Source organism: Colobus angolensis, unplaced genomic scaffold (genome assembly GCF_000951035.1).
Source record: "Colobus angolensis palliatus isolate OR3802 unplaced genomic scaffold, Cang.pa_1.0 Scaffold147, whole genome shotgun sequence".
Taxonomy (NCBI): Eukaryota; Metazoa; Chordata; class Mammalia; order Primates; family Cercopithecidae; genus Colobus; species Colobus angolensis.
Genome location: NW_012114566.1, coordinates 6,908,943 through 6,922,205, shown reverse-complemented (window position 1 = coordinate 6,922,205; position 13,263 = coordinate 6,908,943). Strand labels below are relative to the sequence as shown.

At 35.7% G+C, this 13,263-nt stretch overlaps 1 protein-coding gene across 3 annotated transcripts in view; it reads left to right on the top strand.

Moving 5' to 3' along the window:
• GTDC1 (glycosyltransferase-like domain containing 1) overlaps nucleotides 1-13,263 on the top strand; it is a 353,921-nt gene that overhangs the window by 69,974 nt on the left and 270,684 nt on the right. For 2 of the 3 annotated variants that reach the window (XM_011935699.1, XM_011935701.1), the window contains exon 3: nucleotides 11,039-11,103. The gene's annotated coding sequence lies outside the window, so the exon portion shown is untranslated. Of the gene's footprint in view, nucleotides 1-11,035; nucleotides 11,104-13,263 lie in introns of those variants that run through there. The other variant, XM_011935700.1, reaches the window with a different exon arrangement.

Here is a 13,263-nt window from a genome sequence, read left to right as displayed (position 1 = left end):
TCAGCCTCCCGAATAGCTGGAACTACAGGTGCCAGCCACCACGCCCAGCTAATTTTTTTGTATTTTTAGTGGAGACAAGGTTTCACTGTGTTAGCCAAGATGGTCTTGGTCTCCTGACCCTGTCATCCACCCGCCTCGGCCTCTCAAAGTGCTGGGATTACAGGCGTAAGCCACCGCTACCAGCCTCCAGCTTTCTTAATACAAGACACTTCAGAAATTAAGTGTGCAACTAGAAGTCCTTTTCAATTTCGTTCACCTTAATTAAATATTTCCCCTTATTTCAAGACCCATATCTAATTATCAAAGCATAACATTTTGGCATTTTACTTGAACTTTAAAACTTTGAGTTTATATTTTACCTCTTCATGTTCCGTTTCAAAACTATAAGTACCAAAATAATTATTTTAGTTTCTAACACACCGTCAAAAAGTACAGCCTCAGATTCCTTATATATGTATAGGCCTTGATCAGTTTATAATTATTTAATAAACAAGTACATTTTAAGATTGAGTTCATACATTACTTAAACAAGCAGTATTTGCAAACCAAATGATAATGTTTTGAATCGCTATAGCACCATTAGTTTTAACCCTTGTTGATTAGTTTTTAAATAAGTTTCCTTATAGCAATAGTATTTATAATAATTTGAAAACCACTTGCAAGCTTCTGGAAGGGAGGAAGCCTTCAGTAATTGGGAAGTAGTTTGTTATATCAAACAATTTGGCCTACTTCCCTAAAGTTAAGAAAAATGTTATAGCTTCTTTTAATTGAAGTTGAAACACATTCAATGAAGACAACTTGAAGAATAAAATGAAGCACAAAGAGGAAAACAAAATTGTTCCCAGTTCTACCTCAAATGATCATTTATGTTTACCTGTATGCATGTACTCTTTCTCTCATATTATGAGATACTTATTTCATAATAGTTTTTATATATTCATTTCATACAGTCATGCAGTAGTGTAAACATTTTCCCATGCCAATGTATATTCATTATATTTTTTGATCATTTAATCATAAGAGATCCCTTTTTATAGGATATTTTGATTGTTTTTAATTGGGGGAAAGACTGCAGTAAAGATTTTTGATAAATTCCAGGGTTAATCCTTAAAAATGCTATTGTTGAATCAAAAGATATGCATAGTTTTCAAGCTTTTTGTATTATGATGAAATGTGATAGAGTATTCTAATACTTTTTTTTATAATATTTTATTTTATTTTATTTTTATTTTTTTTTATTATACTTTAAGTTCTAGGGTACATGTGCATAATGTGCAGGTTTGTTACATATGTATACTTGTGCAATGTTGGTGTGCTGCACCCATCAACTCGTCAGCACCCATCAATTCATCATTTATATCAGGTATAACTCCCCAATGCAATCCCTCCCCCCTCCCCCCTCCCCATGATAAGCCCAGTGTGTGATGTTCCCCTTCCCGAGTCCAAGTGATCTCATTGTTCAGTTCCCACCTATGAGTGAGAACATGCGGTGTTTGGTTTTCTCTTCTTGTGATAGTTTGCTAAGAATGATGGTTTCCAGCTGCATCCATGTCCCTACATTCTAATACTTTAAAGCAAAGCTAACTATATGTATTAGTCGATTGGGTAGCAGCTTTCAGTTTACATTTTGGAGACTTTAGAAAAGGCCTTTTTTCATTCACAAACTATTATTTGCATCTACTATACAGATGGTTGAAATTTCACTATCACCTGTTGTTCTCTTGTAAGATGCAAGTACTCCTGCGAGAGGTAACACATTGTACCCCAGCAGGCATTTACTCCAAATATGATGTAGTTTATCTGACATTTTAAATTTAATTCTTGCAAGTGAAGTTTGGAAACAAGGTGGGTGCATTTAACAAGGGTAATGCAAGAGGATAATAGGATACTTCAATTCTATCAAGATCAATTGAACAACTATTATAGAAAATATAGGATATTATATGCCTAGTTTTAGTAGTTTGAGTTATAAATTCTCTCTAAAATGATTCAGGCTGTTTGTTAATTGTGAGTGCTGATTAATCCAGTAGAGAGACTAATGATCCCAGATATGGTGCATATATGTGCTGGAGAGAGGTGCAAGGGGCAATTAACTAACTCCTAAGTAACTTTACTCTGTTTGAACATACTGTTTGCAAAGTGTTAAATTACTTTAAGAGATGGTGAGGATGCGGAGTGCAGCTTTGGGTAGTTTGTAAGAAATACTCTGGCTATAGGGTCTCTGCTTCATTAGACAAAATATTTGTATCATTGGAATGTCTCCTTGAAAAACCAGTTGATAAAGAGATGGACAAGGCCACTAAATAGATAAAAGTCACAGTGCTTGTTCCAGTCAGGAAACTTCAAGCTGTTGATATGGGAAAGCCCGTGCTTCCTCTGAAGAAACTTTGGACAATAGTAGACCTTCTAGAAATTATGCACAGTTGTCCGTGTATACCTTTTCTTTATTTAACAGTTTCAATCCTAAATATCTTCAGGATTAAAAAAAAATCCCCATCTATTATTAACAGACTGACTCTTTTTCTTATAATAGTGGGTAGCTAATAATATGCCCCTTGTGATATTTAAAAATAGTGATACAGCTCTCATTACCACATCTATTAGCCCCAGATTTACTCAGCCCTGGTCTAAACTGGGTTTCTGAGCTTTTTAAAATTTAGCACTAAAGATCTCTAGACTGTCCAGGTTTTCTGATGTTGCCTTGGTAAACTGTCAACACATGTCTTAAACTATTGGCAAATCAGAAGATTATTAAAAATACGTATAGTGACTGGAAAAAGAACTTCTTCAGTAAATAAATAGAAGAAAATATACTTTTACTGAATACTTCGAATATATATCTGTATTCATGTAGAATGTTGGAGATGAGAGCAGTATCAATAAATATGTTAACTGATGCAGCTTTTATTTTATTTTAAATTTATTTTTTCTGAGACAGGGTCTTTGTCCCCCAGGCTGGAGTGCAGTGGCGTGATTTCGGCTCACTGCAACCTCTGCCTCCCAGGCTCAAGAGATCCTCCCACCTCAGCCTTCCAAGTAGGCGGGACAACAGGCATGCGCCACCACACCCAGCTAATTATTTGTATTTTTGTAGAGATGGGGTTTTGCTATGTTGCCCAGGCTGGTCTTAAACTTGTGGACTCAAGCAATCCACCAACCTTGGCCTCCCAAAGTTCTGGGATTGCAGACATGAGCCATTGTGCCCGGTCTGATACAACTTTAAAACATGGTTTTGTTGATTTGGATGTTAAAGGACAGTTTCTAATACTGGCTTCACCTCACACTTCCTAAAACCATTTAAGGAGTCTGTTACTGTAGGCTAGGCACAGTGACACGCCTGTAATCCCAGCACTTTGGGAGGCTGAGGCGGGTGAATCACCTGAGGTCAGGTTCGAGACCAGCTTGGCCAACACGGTGAAACCCCATCTCTACTAAAAACACAAAAATTAGCCAGGCATGGTGGCGTGCGCCTGCAGTTCCAGCTACTTGGGAGAGTGAGGCAGGAGAATCGCTTGAACCTGGGAGGTGGAGGTTGCAGTGAGCCGAAATCACGCCACTGCCCTCCAGCCTAGGCAACTAGAGTGAAACTCCATCTCAAAAGAAGAAGAAGAAGAAAAAGGTCGTTACTGCAAAGTGCTTTTTCACTGATATAAAATGAATATTAAAAACATCAAATGTGTCTAACGTTGATACATTTCAGGATATCTATTTCCAGCTCTTCAGTCCCCTATGGAAATTCCTCTTTCTTCTCCCAAATGTTTGTCTGATATTCTTTCACCTCCTGAGATGCTAGGATTTTGCTTTTTTTTTTTAAGATACTTTCCCTCATGGATAAATCAAATTGAATTGTGAGACTATGGCCTTTTCATTTTTCATTAGAAGTGACTAAATCCAGAACCTTAGACTCAGTGACATTTATTTCAACTCATCAAGGGAATGCCACCCATGTTTGCTTGTGTTGCTGTACTTCAAATAGGACGTTGAGAATATTTGTATGTTAGAGTAACACTGCTATTTCTGTTTCAAAATTACCTGAAAATGTGGTATGTGTCTCCCACTTGGAGAGGGAAACTTCTCAATAACTTTCGTAGTTAATACGGATTAAGTTATTAAAACATGTTTGAGTATTCTTAACCAGTATAGTTAAGAATATGTTAGTCATCTTATTTTAAACTCATTTTTGTGTGTATATTTATAATTACCCTGCACAAACTCAGTCTGTGTTCAATGTTGGCATAGAAGCCAGTGTAGGGTAGCAAGATAATGTTTCTGTCCAATAAAAAATGCCAGTATAATGATTAAGCCAGTGGACTCCTTCCAGGTAATAGACGTGACTATTTTTGAATTAAACATTCTTGTAGACTCCAGTCAGGTTGGGGAAGATGCTTTCCCATGGCATGGAACATAGTTTCTAAATCCCTCAGCAGGGCAGACAATTTTCCTTAGATTGAGGGGTGACATTTTGAATAGAATGAGATGCCACCTATTATATTTACATGGTAATACAATCTGTACATAAAATTCTGCCTGTGAGAGTAAATAGTAATGAGTGATAGGAAGAAGTAATTTTTTATGTCTGATAATAGTAAAACTCTTGAATGAATTAGGAAGAAATTGTCACGGCCATTGCTAAAGGATTTTATGGTTCATTGACTCAACACACGTTTATTGAACACTTTCTGTTTGCTGAGTGCTAGAGATACAATGGTAAGCAAAACAGACCTAGTCAAATGTCTCCATGGAACTTAATATCCAGTGGAGATATTGACGTTAAATAATTACTTGTATAAATATATCCTACATGTGATCAGTACACAGAAATGCTATAGATTGTTTTTTCAAGAGAACCTTGACTTTGCTTGATGGTAACAGTAGTACATTTTTGAGCTAGACTGAATATGGCTATATGGCTGACTTCTTCACTTTCTACTCCAAACCTTTGTTGGCATGTGACTCTTCAATATTGTTTTTTTTTCCCCCTCCAGTCCTAGTTCTTAAGACCTATTATTCTATCAAAAAGGTTACTGTCCAGCGCTTAGGGGTAAAGAATAAGGGCTATATCTTCCGAGGAGTGATGATTGTGTTGGACTCTGGGAGGAATCAGAAGAGATTCAAACAAAACAATTTAAGTATTTCACTATTATGATATTCAGTTACTTATATTACTGATGTCTTGGTTTTACAAACGAGGAGGCATTATTAAATATTGTATGTGATTAATATATTAATTTATAGTGACATTTATATTCCACAAGCATATAAAACATATACTGTGTTATATATATATCATTTAAATATTAATAATTATTAAACATTTTTATTTAATCCTAAAACTCAAAGACTGAAAAATGGAGATTTCTTTTACTTATGTTGTATCCTGTGCCTGCAGTGAAGTACAATGGAATGCCATGTGAATATGGAGTTGGAAGACCTGGGTTTTAGTCTTGCTGCCACTTACTCTATGCTGCTGATATTCTTTATATTTTGTATTCTGTAAAAGAAAAGTGGTTCAACAATGGTATCAGCCTTCCTTTCACCTATTATTCTGAACACACCTTGACTTCTCTGCTTGGGTATTCATATCCGAATGGATCAGGGAGCCTAGTTTTCTCCCACTGAGCTGGTTTACAGCCCATTTCAAGAAGGTGGAAGGCTTCTGGAGAAATGCCATCTTTGAGAAGGAAATACATTATTCATCTTGTCAAACTTTTATAAAAAGAATAATTGTTAGCAGAAAGTATTTAAAAATGCCTTTTTTTCTTCTCTGTTAAATAAAAGCCTAATTGCTAAAGGTGGAATGGGCTCTCTAGATTGATGGTGAGGGAATTGGCTTCTCATCCTACTTCCACTTCTCAGATTAAACTAGGATGATAATAGATCAAACAGAATAAGAAACTGCAGGTGATTTTCAAAATCTATGAAGTTTACAAATATTCTCTTAGGTCATAAAACTCACTTTGGCCTAGAATTCAATTGCTTATTCTGTTTCTCCCATCTCTTTAATCAGTATTACTTCTCTTGTATTGGTAGGTTAAAATAAACACATACCTATATGAAAAACTTTATTATTTCCTATAAATTCTGCTTCTGTCAACAATGCAGAATCAGTATTTGAAAGAGAACATAATAAAATGTGTCCAGGTATACTTGCTGCTTTAGTTTAGACTTCAGGAATAATGGGAAATCATTAGTATCAAGTACAGTGCTGCCTGACACTTGTTGCTCAGAAACTGTGTTAAGTGAAGCCAGTGTCACTTTCAAGGCAGAAGAAAGCAACTTTCTGTGTCCCCCAGATTTTCACTTCAGCTCCAGAAAAACCTAGTTTGTCTACTGTGTGTCGGGTTCTGAGACAGCTTTCAGGAAAATAACGGCACAGCGCCCAGTTTTCAGATTTTCACAGTCCCATGGAGAAGCAGAACATGTGAGTGACTACAGTGAAACAATTATAATTCTGCTTTACAGAGTATAAAGGAAGTCATGTTTAGGAGGAGTTCAGCGAAAGCCTTCACAGAAATGGTGATTCATGAGCAGAAATTTTAACAAAAGTTCATTAGTTGAACAGAGAGAGAAGGCTGATGGAGGTGAGATAAAAGTGTGAAGTTATAAGAGTCTAAAACAGCTCCGGGAGTGTGGGTGTTTGGTATTTGCTACAAAGTAGAGTCTGGGGAAGTTGGAGAAAAGGGATTGAAGTGGGAGAAGGCCAAATGTGGCTGTAGTGAAGAGAAAGGAAGGGACCAGGAAATGAGTCTTAATTGCCATGTGTAGTGCCTTGGATTTTACCCTTAGGTGATTTAAGGTTTTTGAGCATGTCATTTTATGGTCACATTTCCATTTTGGAAGATTATTTGTGATTAGCTTAAGGAGAATGGTGTGGTGGCAACAAGATTGTATGGTAGCATGGAGACCTAGTTAAAAGAGTAATGCGATACTTTAAATGAGTGGTGAGATGATTTTCTGGTGTAAAACTTTCTGTTGATTCATAAATGTGCTGCCACATTTGTGACTGTTGGCAAATTAAAAATATTTGTAGTATTCAGTAGAACGAATTCATTGCTGCTTTTATAGTTTGAAATTATTCATGGAATTAATAGCATTAAAAAATTGAAAGAGGGTTAATATTTTATTTGTCAGTGGAATTAAACCACTCAACTTCTCACACAAAAATCTTGTAATTTTGTTATATAGTGTGGAATATAACCTTACAATAATATATTGTATTTTTAATAGATACTTATCTAGTTTTTTGTAGAAATTGTGCATATTTGAAAACAAGTACATGATGTGCTTAGTACATGGTAAGTACTCAGTAACTATTTGCTGAGTTTGCATTTGATGCATGTGAGTTTTAACCAAGACACTTTATTAATTCAAGTCCTGGAATAAGTGACATATGTATATTTTAAATAAAGATAGTAACTCGCTCTGTCACTCAGGCTGGAGTACAGTAGCACAGTCATGGGTCACTGTAACCTCAAACTCCTGGGCTCAAGTGATTCTCTTGCCTTAGCCTCTGGAGAAGCTAGGAATATAGGCACACACCATTACGCTCAGCTAATTTTTAAAATTTTTTGTAGAGATGAAGTCTCACAACAGCCCAGGCTGGTCTCAAATTCCTGGGTTCAAGCAATCCTCCCACCCCGACCTCCCAAAGTGCTAGGATTACAGGCATGAGCCACTGCACCCAGCCATTACTGATACTTTTAAGCAGAAAGTTAAATTCCAAACCAACAGAAAAAAAAGAAATGTTTTTCAGGGAAAGTTAAAGTCACAAATACATATAAGATGCTGACTTTGCAAAGAGCATGTATTTAAAAGATCATTGCAACTCATATAATTGGAAAAGCACGTTTGAAAATAGCTTTAAATTTTCTCACAGAAAATATGGCGTATGAGTTTTCCTACGAAATCTTTGTTTTGATGCATGAATTCTCATTTCTTAGTCTCTACAGCAAGACACAAAAGTTAAGAGTTGAAGAGATTAGCATATCCATAGCATTGAGTGGGGTATATATTATTAGCTTACCACATCTTTGTCCATTTGAACCCAGGATTAAAACAAAATGTTGCTATTTAAGTACATATGGTAGTACACAACTACAACATAAATGTTAGACTGTATGTCCCCTAACCAAATAATGGAATAATGATCAGTATCCATCAAGTGTTCGTTATCTGCAGTTCAGACTAATGCTCCGGAAGCAGATTCTTTTATATTAGCCAAACTTTGTTTACATTTATGTAGAATATTTTCAGTGCATAGAGTTTTATGACTGCAAAATTATTACTTTGCATTTGATACCAGATTATATTTCAGTTTTCAGAGATTATGTTCAGGTTTTGGAGGTTAAGATGAATTTGCTATGCCTGATTTTTATAGAAGAATTTAAAAAAGTAACGTTTTAGTAGAATCTGTTTATCTTGTCTCTTTTTTCCCCCTATGATAATTGATTGTAGTACATTACTTTGAGGAAAGTTTTTTAGCAAAACGGTATTTTTACTTCACACTCTTAATAGATTTCTGTTAGGGGAATCACTGGTGACATGTTTTAAAGCAAAAATCTTTTCATGCTTATTTTTACTATTTAATGAGATTTCAGGTATATTTTAACAACTTGGGGTTTCCGTGATGAATCATTAAAATAAATGAGTGGGCTGGAAGGTAATACTAACTTTTCTCACCACTACCCTATTTTACTCTGCTGGGTTATTGGTTGCTTTTTAAATAGAACCTGGGTGTGTTGGTGGGTGGAGGTGCAGAAGGGAAGGGAGAGAAAGGGTCAGTAAGAAAATACCAGGTAAACTTCTGATGACCTACTGAGAAATACTGCTCAAGTTTCACTTTCCCCAAATTAAGCCATTTAGTGTTTAAGGCCACTGTTTTTTGCTTTAACAAGCTTAAGTTTCCAAATATTGCATATAGGTAAATCAAAACTATATTTTCAACAGTTGATTGAAGTTTTAAGGTATCAAGCCATATGTGGATTAGCCTGTGGAATCAATTTCTCATGTGTGTGGGATCAAAACTGTTAAAACCATCATCACTGAAACTGTACCTTCCTACAACTAATAACAGAAAGGTGTCTATGGAATATATTAATACAACAATTCCTCTGATTTAAAATTATTACTGGGTGTTTGGTTGGAAAATGATTTGAATATTATAGGTAACTAAATTGACGTCATATGAAGGCTAATTACAGGTTTCAGTGTGACTGAAATTTATTTTTTTAATTGACATGATATATTTAGCATATACTTTTCAGTAAATCAATAGCATATTGCAGATTTTTACTGTCTATACTGTTAAAAACATTTCAACTACCACAGCAGTTCTAAGTGCTAAGGAGGTAGACAAAAATGTAGTTCACCTTGAAAATGATCATGGCTTAGGGAATAAAGAAATTGGGTCAAGCCTAAAATAATTGCAGGTACGATGACAAAAAGTTTTAATAAAAATTTAAAAATACTCATAGCACTGGTTTCAGGCTACTTGTGTTCTCTGTGATCTTATCAATGCATTATTAGTTTTTAATTGGGATGATGCTAATGGTGATTTTTCATTTTGGTCAAAATATTTGTATGAAATACTATTGATATTTTCACATTGTATCCCCTTTCAATTATAAATATACATTTTCAAAAAGGTAGACAATTCTTAAATAGATCATTTTGACTTCTGATGATCTTAAATAGAATTTGAAATGGTATAAAATATTTATGTCACAGCTATCACTTTGACTTATTTTATATTGCCAAATTTGATGTTTAGCATTTAGCCATGTATCATTAAATCATAGTATCAATAATGAATTAAACTTTCAAAAAGCTTTAACAGTATAGTAGGTTTTCATTCATCTGGTGTCATTGGGGAATAAATTGTGCTGAAGAAGTGAGGTTTTCTTTAACTGAACCTTATTTAAGCAGAAAAACTTAAAAATTGATAAAATTTATCTGAAATATTTTATATGCTCTTTTAGGGAGCAAGCATGGAGTGGCCATTTACTCTTTCTTAATGTCGTATAATACTATTCTGAGTGCCATGCAAAAAGGACATGGGTTTTCTGTTTGGTATTTGTTTTCCACACTAAGTTTTTTGTTGTTTCTTCCTTTTCAAGTGCCACATCCCTAATTCACGTATTCTTTTGTTGTTGTTGTTGTTTTGAGATAGAGTTTCGCTCTTGTTGCTCAGACTGGAGTGCAGTTGTGCTATCTCCCGGCTCACTGCAACCTCTGCCTCCCGGGTTCAAGCAGTTCTCCTGCTTCAGCCTCCCAAGTAGCTGGGATTACAGGCATGCATCGCCATGCCTGGCTAATTTTGTATTTTTCGTAGAGACAGGCTTTCACATTGTTGGCCAATCTGGTTTCAAACTCCTGACCTCAGGTGATCCATCTGCCTCAACCTCCCACAGTGCTGGGATTACAGGCATGAACCACCGCACCCAGCCTCATTCTGGTATTCTTAATCAGTTTAAATGTTTCATAATTTAAGGTTTCTGGTGGTACTTGGGACAATGCTTTAACAGGCTCATAAACTCAGGCACCAATAGGAGACTTTTGGCTCTCTGCCATCTTCTGGCAAACATCTGGCCACAGCCGCCTCCTATAAAGGAAATGCTGTCCTTGGTTTGGAGTTAGCACCTTAAACAGTGAGGCCCTATTACTGCTGGTTCCAAGTACTCCTTAGTAGCCTTTGCTAGTGGTGCAAAAATGTCTGTATTCACCCTACATGCTTGTGAACATCTGCGGTATCAAGGTGACCACTTGTAGCTTTCTCTGACTATTGCTGAAATGGGCAAATAGTGTATTCCCTTTGTATTTTAGCAAATTCCACCATAGCAGCGAAGTGTTTTTTCTTTTTTTTTCTTTTTTCAACCTCATGCTTATTTGTTTCAAGCAGTTTTCTAAAACAAAACTCAAGCTTAGCCAGAGTATTTGAACTGTTCTTTAATGTGCTATATGCCATTTGGTTTGAATCATATATTTAAAAACCAGCTTCCCTCCATTTACTTGTATCTAATGGGAATCATCTTTCTTCCAGGTTGTGCTTCAAGAAGACCATAGGGAAGAACGCATTTTCATCTTGCCGTGAAAGTTGCAATAGAAGTAAGTAGGGGAACTGCCAGGATATGTCTGTCTCCACAAAACAAGCAGAACAAATTTCCATGAATCAAAGCCACTAAGTATAGTTTTCAGAGATGGTAGGACATAGTTATTTTCCCTAGAAAAACACCCCAAATGCAGGCACACCCATTGGCCAATGGAAAAAATGTTCACGTAAATGCTAGTTCAAACCTGTACATTTCACTCTTCTTACTGAACTGTCAGAGGGGTGGAAATCTACTATAGCTATAATCTTTTTTTCCCCTTTTCTATTTTTCAGCCTCCCACATGCTTAGTGTTCAGTTCTGCCTACTGAGCGTCTTGAATCTACAGCAGCACCTACATGTACTGCCTCCACAGTGGCTGCTGATAATTTGCAGATAACTTGTGAACCAGGCCCTTAAGAAACATCATGATATGTACTTTAGATTAATCATGGAAAAGGACAAGATGATGAAGAATCAGAAAGCAGTTTTCTTTTCCAATATTGATATTGCTTTCTTTGAGGTTAGATGAGTGAGATATTCTTTAGAGTGGTTTATATCACATTTCATCACTTGGGGAAATAGGTCATTTTTACAAGAGCCTTTAGAGACCTTTTAAGTACATACAGGGCATATATTTAATACACTTTAGCATGAGTAGGTCAGAGGAAATAAAGCAAGATAGTAGATATCTATGATGTAATCAGATAAGCAAATTAATGTGAAACTGCTTATATTCTGTCTTGAAACCCTTGGTATAATTTTCAAAATTGCCTTTTATTCTTTTCAGTTACTTTCTAGAAATTTCCGTCATTTGAAGGATTAATGGCTACCACTTGTTGAACCTAGAGGGTGTCTGTGAACTTGTTGAACACTTCCTTATTAGAACAGAAGTCTCCAGTGGACCATGAACTCTGCATAGCTGGGACTCTGAGCTTACCTCTTACTCACAAAACCTGCAGGGCTCTCAAATTCATGTTTAAAATGCAAGCTACTGACAAGGAATGGGTAAACACCCACTGCAATTTCAAACACATATGTATATCCACTTTCCTCATCTATTCTTGGTGGGTAGGAGACCACGATTGAAAATTACTGAACTTAAAATGGTAGAAAATTTGAAGAGATTCTTTCTCCTTAAGTAGAGTGATTTATACTAATGGTGGGATGGGCTAAATACCTTCTTACTGTTTGTAGTCTACTGTGCTTCACATGCATTTTCTAATTTTATCTTAACAACACACGTCTGAGGTTAGTACTGTTGTCTCTATTTTGGAGATGATGAGACTGGGTCCTACAAAGTTAGGTAACTTGTCCAAGGTCATACAGCTTGGAAGTGACAGAGCTGAGGTTCAAACGTGTATGTCCTTGATCCTAGGATTCATGCCTTTTCCTCCTGAGGACCACTGATTCTTATTTTGCATTTAAATGAAATACACACACACAGCCCCCACCCCCCCGCCCACATAATATATAGATATGTTTCCCCATCCTCCCAAATGCTCATTGGAAAATTTGGACATCAAAAAGAAGCCTTTTTACTTTGAAATGCAATTTAAGTAGCCATTACTTTGAACAAAGTGAAGTGTAGTTTCATTAGTGAAGAACATCATTGAGTCATTGAGACTAATAATTTTGTGGAACATTATTAAGAAAAGCAATATGCTATATAATGAGTGATATTTACTTAAGTCATAAAGGAAAATTCAAACATCTGGAATATTTTTTAAGCAATATAGCATTTATGCATGGAATGATGTTTTTCCCCTATGTCTTAAAGGAAATAACATATAATTTGAGATGTATATGAGAGATTTTATGTTGATAGATAGCTTTTTATTTCACTGAGCACATAACAAAAATTATATTAAAATGAAAAATTGTTTGATAGTGAATTCTGTGTGATGAAATTTTATCATGTCTTTATTAACCCCATTATTGCTACTTTATCTCTCTTACTAGGTTGCTTGTCTAAAGAAAAGTTGTAGAAATCTTATTGGTTCACACACATACAACTTTACTACATTGTTTCGGTGTTCCTTTGGGGGTGATATATTGGCAAGTGTGGGGAAGTGATCAAAGTATGTGTAGTGTCTCAAGAAATTGCATCATCAAGTTTTTAACACTAGAAAATAGAGATTTGCATGTGGCTGATATGCCTTCTTTTATTTTTTTTTTT